This window comes from Corapipo altera, unplaced genomic scaffold, assembly GCF_003945725.1.
Source record: "Corapipo altera isolate COAL_440 unplaced genomic scaffold, ASM394572v1 326, whole genome shotgun sequence".
Taxonomy (NCBI): domain Eukaryota; kingdom Metazoa; phylum Chordata; class Aves; order Passeriformes; family Pipridae; genus Corapipo; species Corapipo altera.
The window spans coordinates 3,390,848-3,404,610 of NW_020884945.1; the positions used below are offsets into that span (position 1 = coordinate 3,390,848).

The window sequence follows — 13,763 nt, forward strand, 5'->3', positions numbered from 1 at the left end:
TAGGGGTTTATTGAATCAAAAATTGATGAGATTTCTGGGAAGCTGGAGAAGAAAATCAGAAGAAAACAAGGTGCTTTCCAAGAGTGCAGTGGAGCCATGAGCCTCTGTGTTATCTCCTCTCCACGGTGCAGTGGCTGATGGTAAGAACCTGTTATTTGCACAGTGATAGCCCTGTAGAAATTAAAAATTAAATTGAAATGGCACAAACAAGGCTTCTTCCAGCGTAGAGTGCTCCCAGGAGTGAGCTGGGAGGGATCTGTCCCTCAGACCTCTCTAAACCTGGTACCCTCCATGGTTACTTCTCTTCTGGATAAAGAGAGGAATCAAATCTTTTTACTGTTGCATTTAATTTTTCCTTTCTAGAGCCTCTAAAAGCCCTTCTCCATAGTTTTGGGGTTCTCCCTCTCTGCCCTGCTAAAGAGTCTCTGGTAGAACCACAGAATCCCAGGACGGTTTGGGTGGTAAGGACCTTAAAATCATCCAGTCCCACCCCGTGCCATGGGCAAGGACACCTTCCACTAGCCCAGGTTGCTCCAACCCGGTCTTGGACATTTCCAGGGCTGAGGCAACCACAGCTTCTCTGGGCAACCTGTGCCAGGGCCTCCCCACCCTCTGAATAAAGAATTTTTAGGTGCTCTCAAATTATCTCTCTCAATGGCAGCTGGGATTTTATTCCCATAATCCCAAATCTGTGCTGGGCAGGTTGTAAATCCCAGCTGTACATCAGGGAAGGGTTGGATTCCTTCTGTCTCCATCTGCAGCCTCTCACTTTTATAACTCCTTTGGATCTTTGTTTCCATCACAAGGAATGTCTTCATGCAGATGGATGCGTTTGACTGTGGGCAGGATCCAGAGAAGGGGATTTACAGGGCCTCTGGGCACTCAGGACACAGGAGCACTTTGGAACATGCCTTGGATATGATGAATGGGGAATATTATCTCCATGCTAATAAATACCCAGCCACAAATTGGCTCCATTTTAATTCATTCATCTGCTGCCTGTGGTTGGTGACTGACACTAAATCAAGGCTCAGACACATTAAACCTCTAATTACTGCTGATTTCTTCCTCTATTCTTTCTTTTCTCCAGGGCAATACAGATATATGGGAATATATCCATATGGATGTGCTGCCTTTGGGCATACTTCTGTCCCAGTCCTGTAGCACAGCTTGGTGCAAGATGGAGGAGGTGCAAAGCTGGTGTAAATCTCACCTGGCTCAGCAGCATCATTTCAACTGCTCGGGAGGTCTGTATTCCTTACTAAAATTCCTTACTAAACTCTGCAGGACTTTCCTGTGGGAATGATATCATTTGAACATACATTTGATCCCATACACGATACAACGTACTTGCTGCAGCATCTTCTGTGCAAAATGCAGCACAAACCCGTCCCCAAACTCTTTGAGAGTTACAGTTCACTTGCAGTTCCTTGTAGTCAAGACATTTGCAGCAATGGCATCTTGTTTTTTTGGCCAGAAAACAAGGAAACAAACCACTTGCACGTGGAACCTGCAAGCCTGATGTGTTCTTCCTCATTAAAGAAAAGAAAATAAAATAGTGTAGGGATAGGATGAGGGGGAATGGCCTTAAGCTGAAGGAAGGCAGGGTTAGATGGAATATTGGGAAGGAATTCTGGGCTGGGAGGGTGCCGAGGCCTTGGCACAGGTTACCCAGAGAAGCTGTGGCTGCCCCAGCCCTGGAAGTGTCCAAGGCCAGGTTGGAGCAACCTGGGCTAGTGGGAGGTGTCCCTGCCCATGGCACGGGGTGGGACTGGATGATTTTAAGGTCCTTACCACCCAAACCATCCTGGGATTCTATGGTTCAATGAAAACAAACCCCATGGCTCCCAGGCAGCCTCTGGGAAAGCTCTCCAGCACCTTCTGGGAATTTCTGGGGACCAATGTTGACTTTGAAACAGCTGAAAACTTTTAATAACTCTTTACTTCACTTGCCAAAAATATTATCTTCTGGAATACCTGGTTATTAAAGATTCAGAGCTTCTCATCTGCTCTGAGACCATGAACCATTTTGCACTGAGAGAATTCCAGTGTTTGCTGAGCACAGGTGTAAAAGCCTTTGCAGGGCAGAGCAGTGGGAAGGGCTTGGCTGCAGCAAAACAATTACATATTCAAGATACCCACCATGATCGTGTTTATTCTGTTAAATACAGCAGCAAATTCTGTCATCAAGTTGATTTTTCCTCTTCTACTGAAAGGCTTCAGAAGCTGAACTTTGGCAAACGGGGATCAGTGGCTTCAGGGCAGTCTGGGCACAAAAAAACTTCTTTGCTCTTCAGCAATGAGTAACTTCATCTGAGCTGAAGCAAGACTGGAGGTATGGCTCTCATTATTTATTGTTTATTATTATTATTTACTATTTTTTATTCTTTCTTAGAACCAGTTTTTGGTTGGGTTCACCCTCCACACTTTGTGCTGGAGCTCAGACAAGAGGTTGTGTCAAGGATATGGTTTATGATCTTTGTTATAGATCAGATTAAATGATTCAAGAGGTTCTTTTTGGCTGTGAAAACAGAGTTTGTGATTCTTAAAAATAGTGACAGTGTGCTGGAGACTTCTCCCAGGATTCCCTATGGAGATGGACTCCAGCCCAAGATGTGCACAAGGAATAGTGCACTCTGTGCCAAGGAATTGGGTTAGGAGATCACTGTGGTTGAGGTTACAAATGAGGTGTATCAGGTGGGTGGAAAGACAGAAGATCTATTGGGACATTCCCATCAGCTCCTGCATACCCATTCTCCCCTGGAGAGGGGTTGATGGACATCCTGGAAGTGAAACATAAAATACTGGAGGTGGGGCACACCAGTGTTTCCCTCCAACACCTACAGTCCTTGTTCGAAAGATGGGTTTTAACTTCGTATTTGTCTAGTTTGCAGAGTGGATTCCTGTGGTAGCATTCCATCATCCTGTGATTATTAATGGAATTAATAATGGTATTGATAAATTAATAAGGGAGGACATTTCACATTCTTCACAATTCAAACAGCTCAGGGGAGTGTGATGGTCCTGAACATGGGGATGGTGCTGGGTCGATGATCTTAGAGGTCTTTTCCAAACTTAATGATTCTATGACCTAATCCCAGGATCTGGTTCTGGTTCCCAGCAGAACCATCCTCATCTCCAGCTCAGCCTCGCATGGCACACATGGACTATCTGTATTTCTGTGTTTATTTGTTTAGAGCCAAGCCTGAACTCCCCTGACAGCCGTGATTTCTGTAGGATCAGGCTCAGCTCAGAGCACCTAGTTTGTTTGGTTTTTTTTTCTCCTTGGTCCTCTTTTCCAGGAAGGCTGATAAAAAGCAATCCAAAGGTCCCCAGTGGATCCAACCTGTCAGCTCTGACTGTGCACAGGGACGAGATGCCCTCAGCGGTGTGAGGTTTGATCAGACCCATCCAAACACAAAGATAAGACAATCTTCTTCAATAATTGAAGTGGTATTAAGGTCGGGCCTCTCACTTTTAGTACTTTTCAACTCTCTTGCCAATTATTTCCTTGCTCTTTGCAGAGAAATTACACTTCTCTCAGTTTGGCATTTGTTCTGCTCTGTGCCACGGGCTCCCAGCAGCTCCAGCACAGCCTGACCTCCCAGAGCAGCGGGAATATCATAACTTGTTTTCATGGAGACTGGAGGAAAGAAATAAATAAATGTGGCTGGGAATAGCAAGGCTTCACCTGCTGCCTCCAGGATAAACCAGGGAGAGCCATGGTCTTGTTGTGAGGTTACACGAAGAAGAGGGGACAGCCCCAGGTGTTGTCCCTGTCTCTGTGTCACCAGGGCCATGGTTGGAGCTGTGGGATTTGTGTGGCCTCATCATTCCCAAGGGATGGGGAGCAAACCCCAACCCATGTGCTGCTTCACCAGGGCTACCCCTCAAGAACCAACGTGGTGGGCTTGGAGCAACCTGGGCTAGTGGAAGGTGTCCCTGCCCATGGCAAGGGTGGAACTGGATGATCCTTCGAGTCCATTCCAACCCAAGCCATTCCACGATTCTGAGACTGCCCAAACATGGCAGGGATGGCATTTATTCGGGATGTGCTCAGAGTTACTGGGTGATGCCCCAGCATAAGCTGGGAGATGTACCTTTAGAATACACCACTGAAAAATTCCATAAAATTCCATCTGGCTGGTGGAATTGCAGCCTGGGAGCCAGAAAAGCTCCGATTTGAATCCCAGTCTTATTGCTGAGCTGCTGTGTGGTCCTGAAAGATCATTTCTCGTTCTTCTCTTATGCTTTACTTATGAGGTTACAACACTTCTGGAGCAGCAAATTTCTGTCCGAGGAAAGTTTTGATGCTGTCTGTGCCAGGGGTGGCTTTGTCATGGTTAAGGTTTCTAGGTGAGTTATATAATTATATATTGATATATATAATTGTACATCTATTTATTTATTTATAATATTACATACATAATTATATATAATGCCTATAATTATATACAATATATACCATTATATATAATACACGTATAATTATATATAATACATATATAGTTATATATAATACATATATAATTATATAATATAATAATAATAATATAATGTAATACTACTATCATTGGTAACAAATAAAGTTCAGGAATGCTCTTTGGGGCCAGCACTGTTTCATTCTCCCACATCCATCTGCTTCCAGGTCCTACAGGGATCCTCCAGACACTGCTGGTGAAGGTGGGTCTTCCAAAACTGCCCTGACAATGAAAATGGACATCTGGTCTGAGATCATTCCTTTTTAATTGATGCTTGGAGGGAATTTCTTAGAATAATGACTTTCCTTGTCAGAGGATTCAATCTGCCCTCACCCTGCATTGGATATTTTCTCACACAGAAGAGCAGGTGAATTTTGTCAGAGCAGAAGGTTGGGGTGGGTTAATCCCAGAAATTCTCAGCTCAGATCCTCCTTACCCCTGGTGAAATGAAAAGCTGAACCCAGGTGGGACTGCTGAGGTGGTTCAGCTCTAAAATTGATTTAAAAACACAAGTCAAAACTCCCATATTGGGAGGGGAAATTTTAAGCTGTGTCAAACCTGCCTTGTAACCTCCTCATGCCCACTGTGGCAGCAGCTACTCCTGCCCTGTCACAGGCACTAATTACCCCAAACAGCACGTTCCTCTGGGAGCAGACAGACTTTTCCAGGCCTTGTTATTCCTCATTACTTGAATCACTGTGTCTTTATCTCCTTTGATTCTGCTGGGACACCCAGGCAATTTTCCAAGGCTGTGAGCATGGGATTCGGAAGGAATCATTGCCTGGCACTGATGCTGAAGTTGAAGCTGCTCTCTTGTGACTTGCCAATAAACCAGAAGGCACTTTGCCACCTGGTACTGCTCAAAATTGGGGTTGGGGTGAGATGGTAAATTGCGGCCTTTCCCTTTCTGTAGCTGTTTGATAGAGCTGGTTTGGGTGTCTGGTGTAGTCAAACTGAAGGTGTTTTACCCTCCCTCGTATTAAAAAAAACAACAAGCAGTTGAATTGAGCTCTGTGTTCCCAGAAGTGGCTGCATTCCATTAGAGTTTGCATATGATGGGAGGAAAAAGATTGGCACAGCAGGAAATACCTTCTTTCCTCTCTTCTTGTTCCAGAGGGACCCGGAAAACTCATGGGCACTGATGCCCTGAGAGCTGTGCTCCAACTCCAGCCTGGACAGTGAGACATCCAGGTGATTTATGTGTGTCCTGGTTTATAGACTCCAGTCCAGTTCTTCTGAGACTGATGGCATTCCTGGGATACCAGTCTGAAAGGAAACTTTCCTCCCACAACCCATGGCCCTCTGAAAGTTGTCCTGTGTCATTAGTTGTCCTGTGTCACTGCCTTGTGCAGGATGTGTCCCCCATTTCTGGTTGTCTGAGCTGTTTTGTGTCAGTGGTGCTTGTTTGTCTCTCCTACCACCTTCTGGTTCCTTCCTTTAATGTTTGCCAGCTTTATGTTTAACTCTTAAAGAGTTCTAATTAGCCATCAGCCATGAACGCCATTAAAAAAATGCCAGAATCATCCTTGAACTCTCATCTGTCTTTTTCCTGCTCTGATGGGACTGAATTCCTAATTACAAAGGAGTAAGGAACAAGAAGATACATAAGATCAAAGGAACTTACTAGATCCTGCTTGACAGTCTGATTATCCTCAAGATAATCTGTCCTGGTGCAGTCCCAGAGGAGAAGGATGAGCAGCCCTGGAGGCAGTGGAAGGAGATTGAGGCTGGTGTGAAGATGTATGTGAAGGCCAGGTTCATCCTGGCACAGTCCTGCTGGAAATCCCAATCCCACAAGATTAATGGTGGCAGGAAAAGGAATGCTGGGGGGGGCTGGGGAAGTGAGGGCTTGTTCCAGCTCAGTGTAAGGTCTGGCAGGGGGGCTGCACTCCCCAGGAGCCCCACACACACCCGGGGGGGGTGCAAGGACACATCAAGGTGACAAGATGTGTCACCAACCCAGAGATGGTCATTTGCCTCAGAATCCTGCAATCATTTAGGTTGGAAAAGACCTCCCAGGTCTTTGAGTCAGCCACTGAACAGCCTTGGGCTGCTGCTGCTCCTGCTCCATGGTGACAGAGAAGTTTTTGCCTCAAGGAACAAAGAATGGTTTGGGTTGAAACGGACTCGAAGGATCATCCAGTTCCACCCCTGCCATGGGCAGGGACACCTTCCACTAGCCCAGGTTGCTCCAAGCCCCTCCAACCTGGCCTGGAACATTTCCAGGGCTGGGGCAGCCACAACTTCTCTGGGCAGCCTGTGCCAGGGCCTCCCCACCCTCCCAGCCAGGAATTCCTTCCCAATATCCCATCTAACCCTGCCCAGAGGGCAGTGGGAAGCCATTCCCCCTTGTCCTGTCCCTTCATCCCTTGTCCCCAGTCCCTCTTCAGCTCTCCTGGAGCCCATTTAGGCCCTGGAAGGGGCTCTCAGGTCTCCCTGGAGCCTTCTCTGCTCCCGGTGAACACTCCCAGCTCTCCCAGCCTGGCTCCAGAGCAAAGCGGCTCCAGCCCTCGAAGCATCTCCATGGCCTCCTCTGGACTCTCTCCAGCAGCTCCATTTAATTTTTATGTTGTATCATGGGATGGTTTGGGTGGGAAGGGACCCTTAAAGCTCGTCTCATCCCACCCCTGCCATGTGCAGGGACACCTTCCACTAGCCCAGGTTGCTCCAAGCCCTGTCCAACCTGGCCTTGGACACTTCCAGGGATGGGGCAGCCACAGCTTCTCTGGGCAGATATTTCATCATTTCACCATTAACAGACTTTTCTAGTGTTGGACCATTTGGATGTGGAAATTCCTCCAAGGTTCAGTGTTGTCAGTCCAGGATCCTTGGCAGAATTTCAGGAGGAATTTTGTCCTGTAGGAAGGCGTCAGTATTTCATCCAACAAACAACTGAGCAGAGGAAAACATCCCACATGTCCTGCCTAGTTCTAAGCAAGACCATGCAGAATTTCTCTTGCTTTCTCCATTGGGAATATGGACCCCAGTGGTCTTTGCTGGAATTATAAGAAGGATATGGCCCTGTTAGGAATTCTCTGTCGATTTGGCCCACTGCCAGCAGCTTCTGCAAGGTGAAGCAGAGGGGAAATGGTGCTCTTTAATCCTGGATCTTGGACTGCACCAAAGGCTCCAGCCCTTGGTAACACAGGACCTGTGTCAGGACAGAGGGAACACACTGGATGCAGGTGGAGGAGCCATTCCTGGGGGAAGGCAGCCTGTTCCTGCCTGGGGATGTCTGGAGAGAGACTGGAGGGATCACAGGATGCTCCAAGTCTCCATCCCTCTAAATAGCAGAGAATTTGGAGTCAGCATTTACATTCAACTCTGTTGCCTCAGTGCCAGAGTGATAAGTCAGAGAGACAACAAGAGTGTTTGAAAATTTGACTTGGAAAGGTGGCTCAGATTGCTCAGATTGCTCAGATTACCTTAAGGGCAAACTGGGAGGACATGGCAAGGAAGGAAAAATTGGGAGGATGTGAAGACAGAGGACAGACAGGCTGTTTGTAGGAGCTGTGGAGGAGTCACAAGGGTCAGGGAGGAAAATAAACAGTGGGAGAATGGACAAAGTATATTCTGCTCCCAGCACTGAGACTGATTTCTGGAATGATTTTGAACAGTTCATTTATCTGGGTGTCGCTTGACAGAGCTGCAAACTTGACCTCTTGTTGCTGCTGAACAATTTTTAAGAGGAGCCCTGAAGCCCCCGGAGAACGGGCAGTTGGGTGGGTGCTGCTGGGTCACCTCCTTCAGTTCTAATCCAGGAATTAATGCAGAGTCTTTGTGCAACAAATACGCCCCTCTCTGCTGAAAAACACAGTGATGGTGATGATAAATCTGTGAGATGCTCTGGATTCTGTGGATGAAAAAGGACTTAGATGTGCTGGGGGTCATGTTTTAAGATTCCAAAAATAGAATATCCCAGGGCGCTGCCAAGGTTAAGTGGCTGCTCGAAGCTGTTGCCACAGAGTTTCCAGGAGAGAGTGATTTTTATGGACTAAAATTGGCAGCTGTGTGGCTGCCTGTCAGGTGGGCACTGTTCTGTCTTGGAGCTGGATTTTCTAAGGTGGACAAGCTGGACCAGAACTGCTGAGGGTCTGTGTTTACAGAAGAAGCTTCTCTGGCACTGACATGTTGTTTGAGGTGTCTCTCCAGTCAGAGGAGTTATAGGTGCTCACAGAGATGTCAAAATATTGAATGTTAAATTATTTCCTATTTAGATAAAGTTCAAAAATGTTTTCACAAACCTAAACCAAAATAATATTGTCCTGTAAGTCTGGTGCCAGCACTACAGAGCCCCAGGGCTGGTGCCCCAGGGGGTTTTGCACCACATGTACAACTGATTTAGACATCAAGGAGCACATTTGTCATAATAATTCATTATCTTTGATTCCCATAAGAGAAGGATGAGGTGTCACTTTCCTTGCACAGAGCTGGAAACATGACTTCTTGTTGTTGCTGAACGATTTTTAGGAAGAGCCCTGAAGCCCTCAGAGAATGGGCATAGGTACAAAAGGAATCCAGGAATCTGAAAATACCAGAATGAGCCTTCCAGGAATTCACTGTTTTGAGGTGGTTGAGGAATGATCAAGGTCCCTGCTCTAAAAATCAGTCACCTGGGTTTAACACTCCATGTGAGCAGCTGGACCTTCCCTGAGCAGTGTGTTCACCTGAAGGTTTTATTAAACAATTATCACTGGCAGCCTCTCTGTATGTCAAGCAGGGAATTGTTCTCCAGCAGGCCCAGGGATGGATGTGTTTAACAGTCCCACATTTCCAGCTGCAAACCTAGCTTTGAGCTGCAGGATTTGCTTTGCTCAGTTCTTCCAATTGATCCCAGTCTCAACAATCTCGGTCCAAACTAGTTTGGGGAGAGAAGGAGACAATTTCAGGACAAATGGACTTGTATCCACACCACTGAGAAGTAGGTGAGTGTATGAAGGTTTCAGTGGACCTGTGGGGTTGTTCTGTGTGCTCCAGACGCACCCTGCAAACAGTGACCAGGTTTGGAGACACTCCACAGTGTTCAGGAGCTCTGGGATCGAGTCCAGAGAAGGGAACGGAGCTGGGAAGGGGCTGGAGCAGCAGGAGCAGCTGAGGGAGCTGGGGGGGCTCAGCCTGGAGAAAAGGAGGCTCAGGGGGGACCTTCTGGCTCTGCAACTCTCTGACGGGAGGGGAGCTGGGGGAGGGAGGGACAGGCTCTGCTCCCAGGGAACAAGGGGCAAGATGAGAGGGAATGGCCTCAAGCTGTGCCAGAGGAGGGTCAGGTTGGATATTGGGGAAAAATTCCATCATGGAAAGGGCTGGCCAGCCCTGGCACAGCTACCCAGGGCAGGGGTGGATTCCCCATCCCTGGAAGTGCTCAGAAAACGTGTGGATGTGGCACTTGAGGTCATGTTTTAGTGGTGATCATCGTGGAGGTGTTGTTGATGGTTGGGTCTGGGGATCTCAGAGATCTTTTGCAACCTTAACAGTTCCATGATTCTATTCGCTGTAGCTGCAGCTCCCCCCTTGGTCTCTGCTGGATCATCAGCCCAGAGGTTTGGGCACCATGGTGGGACAGAAATCCCAGGAATGGCAGGCTGGTGGTGCTGTGCTGGGGACAAGGGTGTCCTCCAGAAGACCCAGATCTGCTGCCTTTGTGTCAGCAAGCACCTGCAGTGGGTGAAAGCCTGTCAGAATTCCTTCCCTGCTTCTCCCTGTCATGTTCCACCGGAAACATTACAAACCAGAACCGTCTTGTCTGCTTTTAGGGATGTTTAAGGCATAAATTATGCAAAAAATGGAGTTGGCTACAAAGGGAATGAAAGCTCACAGTGATGTGCTGCTCAGCAGAGCTGGAGCTGAGGAACTGGGATGGGAATCACTCAAGGAAGCAGGAAGGGAGAGTATAGGGAGATGGATGCAATTCCAACCCCTCCTAAGGACTAGGATGGGGATGGGTCCATTTACCACTCCCGTTTAATCTAGATATGATTTCTCTTTTGTCTCGTGCTGCCAGAAGCGGGATGAATAGTTTAATTAGTTTGAGGAGACTGGATCAATAGCTGGTTAAACAAACAATTTTATCCTCCTTTCAGAGCTTGGATTTAGTTTTGGCTACTTCTGGAAGGTTTGTAGCAATTTGGCCAGGATTAGCAACGCTTATAATGTGCTTTTTATGGGTTTGGGCTTTTTTTTTACCCTTGTTCATTTGGATGCTTTTTCTTGTTTAATAGAAAACAGGAGGTAAACAGCAATCACAGAAGAAATTCTACTCCTGAGCTTGGTGCTTAAGGCCATGGATCAGGAAGGAACAGGCTGCAGGAGATTTTGAGTAGATATTGAGATGTGTTGAGTGCTTTAAACCAACCAGTCCATCAGTGCCTGGTAACTATCTGACCCACATGAAATCCTGAGTATAACGCACATCAAAAAACCTCTGTGCTGCTCAGGCTCCTTCCTCCTCCCTGGCTGTGACTGCTGGAGCCTCAGGCTATGGATATGTGGATTACAGGGTTGTAATTAGGAGCCCAAGCCTGCTGGCCATTCCTCTGCTCTCTCTTATCTTGATTTTCCAGCCTGAGAGGTGCTCTTTGGAAAATCCAAGGCAAGTTTTTCAACTCTTGGAAATCCAGAAAACTTCCTGTCTGGGCTCAGATTTGATATTTAAACACAACTCTTATCAAACCAAGGCTAGGATGAACCACATTGTGATAACTCAGGACCTGCAGCCCAGCAGGGGATCTGATAAGGAAGGACTCTGACACCCTAAAGAGACCCTTTGAAATTCTGCTTTGAGCTGATTTGTATTCAGTGCATAGCGAAGCCCAAAGCACTCAGCCAGTGAGACATGAAACTGCTCCTCTAATGGATCATTCTCTGGCCTTTCATATCTTAGATACTCATGGAAAATAGGTCTGGCTCCTGCATATTGAGCAAAGGGCATGTTTTGCCCCAGGGTGGGAATGCTGAAGTGTCATTTACAGGGATATTCCAAGAAAATACTGTGTGTATCTTCTTTTTTTTGTATGTGTTTTTTGTTTGTTTGTTTGTTTTTTCTTTCTTTTTGCAAGATTGGACACTTGCTACTTTACTTTCCAACTTCCCTAAAGAACAAGGAATTCTCATCATGTTGCTTGCATTATGTTGAATTAAGAAGACACATGGACACATTAAGAAGAAACAGGGACTACACATTTTATTAATTTTTGTTCTATGGGCTGTTTTATAGAGGACACTGTGTTTCCAGTCGTGGCTTCACTAAGTTCCATCTTTTTTCTTTTCTAAGGCACCTGAAGCTGGAAACATTTCTGCTTGGCTGACACACCAGTGGGTGCAGGGCAGGAGGAACAGGTGACAGAGGGACAATATTCCTGACAGTCTTAATATGGGCTACAAGGAAAAATACCATGAAAAGGCAGATCCAGGAGGGTGGAAAGGAGAGGGAAAACACATTTAAAACCAGCTCCAGCTCATAAAACATCTCCAGCTGATATTCTCTCTCTCTATTTTATATATACATATATGTAAAAACATATATAAATATTCTACTGCATATTTACTGACTGTTCAGCACAGGGAGAGTGCAAACACAGGATGAATTTCCACACAGGATTTTCCCTCTGTGGGAAGAGTATTGTCTGATTTGGTTGGTGTGCCAAGACACAGGACTGGTAGCGCAGGCAGAGCTGATCCAGGGCCAGGCAGAACAAGACTGGCACAGATTTCTTTGAATCAAGAGTGGAGTCACGGCAGGTGTGCTGTCCTCCACTCGGAGGGCAGGCGGCATTGCTTCCAGGTGTGCTCCCAGAGAGCCACCACCTCTCCGAGGCTGCGCCAGGTGGAGGGAATCCCTCCCCCCCCGCCCCGGGGTCTGGCGGGGAGAACCGGCACCCGCTGCTGCCGGTGCCCGGCGTCCCGGCACTGCCGGGTCCTGTCCGTCCGTTCCTTGTGGCGGGGCATGGCAGCGGGGGGAGCGGGGCTCAGGGGCCGCGCTGCCGCGGGCGGGAGAGTTGGAGGGGCCGGCGGCCCCCCAGGTAAGTGCTCCCCTGCCCGCGGGCGTGCGCTTGAATAGCTGCGTCATCCCTTGGGAGCTGCAGCCCGGGCACGTGTGTTTTCCAAGGCTGCGGGCTCCTGGCATCGATGGGGACAGGACAGGATGTTTGGGCAGGAGCTGGGGGGTGCCCTCAGCACTTGCCGTTGGGCAGTCCAAAGAAAGGGTGTTTTATGGCGTTCCCAGGAACTGCTTCAACAGCTATAGACTTCCCCTGCCTTCTAAGGCTAAGGATGTGGTGGCAGCAAGAAGACAATTGGTGGGATTGGAGGCCACTTGCTGCCTTTTGGTCAGATGTGTAACTTGTGTAATGGGTGTGTTTCCTAGGAGAAAACATTCCGTAGTAGCAGAATGGTTTCCACAGACACCAAGTGAGTGCCACACAGGTCCTGCAAGTGCTTCAGGTCCTGCAAGCCCTCCTGCAGACTTAGTGAAGTGTTGAAGTGTAAACTGACTGCTGGGAGCACTGATGGGCACAGCAATCTACAGCTGTGGTTCTTGGAACAGTGGTGGCTCGTGGCTGAAGTGCTGCTGTTTGAGAGGGCAGCGGTGGTGTCTGCTGCTGGGCAGATGCCTGAGAGTGGGTCATATCCAGGGGGCAGCATAGGCAACATGAGCAGGATGTTGGAAGACGTGGGATTTCCTTGAAACTTCACCTGTTCGTTAGCTTTCCTCCTGTGGCTTGGAGTCTCTTCTGTAACTTGTGACCCGTGTCAGATGGTGGGGTTTCTTTGGTTTGGTTTGGTTTGGTTTTTCTCGATCAAATGAAAAGGGTGGGTTTTACCATGGGAAAGATTAAGGAGGTTTTAAGAAACGTTGGAGAGAACTGTCTGATGTTTCCATTGGGGCATCCAAGCTGTCTGCTGTCAGTGCAGAAAGGATGGCGAGCTGCAGGGTTATTATTAGCAAAGGGATGAAATAACGTTTATTGTTGATTGGGCCCTTTATCGTTCTTAAAAATGAAGGAAAGACTTCCGAAAACCAACGTCGGTCTTTCAGGACGTTTATTTTTGCCAATCTGTGCTCCGGGAGTCCTTGAGGTCTTTGGGGGCGGGGGGGGGGGGGCGCGGGCGGGGGGGCGCCCCCGGCCGTGTCCGCCAGGTGGCGACTGCGAGGCAGGGCCCGGCGCTCGGGGCGGGCTTGGAAGCGGCGCCTGCGCAGAGCGAGGCGCTGCCCGGGCCGGGCCTGAGGCGCTCGGGGTCGCCGGGCAGGGCAGTGGTGGTGACTGGCCGGGGGCGGGGGGGGGGGGG

The 13,763-nt window shown here is 48.1% G+C and overlaps 1 long non-coding RNA gene across 1 annotated transcript; it reads left to right on the top strand.

Moving 5' to 3' along the window:
• The first annotated feature begins 985 nt into the window (after nucleotides 1–985).
• Nucleotides 986–4,956, top strand: LOC113956107. Its single transcript, XR_003530748.1, has 4 exons — nucleotides 986–1,247; nucleotides 2,217–2,335; nucleotides 3,303–4,356; nucleotides 4,649–4,956. It is a non-coding gene; the product is annotated as an uncharacterized LOC113956107 (long non-coding RNA).
• The last annotated feature ends 8,807 nt before the right edge of the window (nucleotides 4,957–13,763 follow it).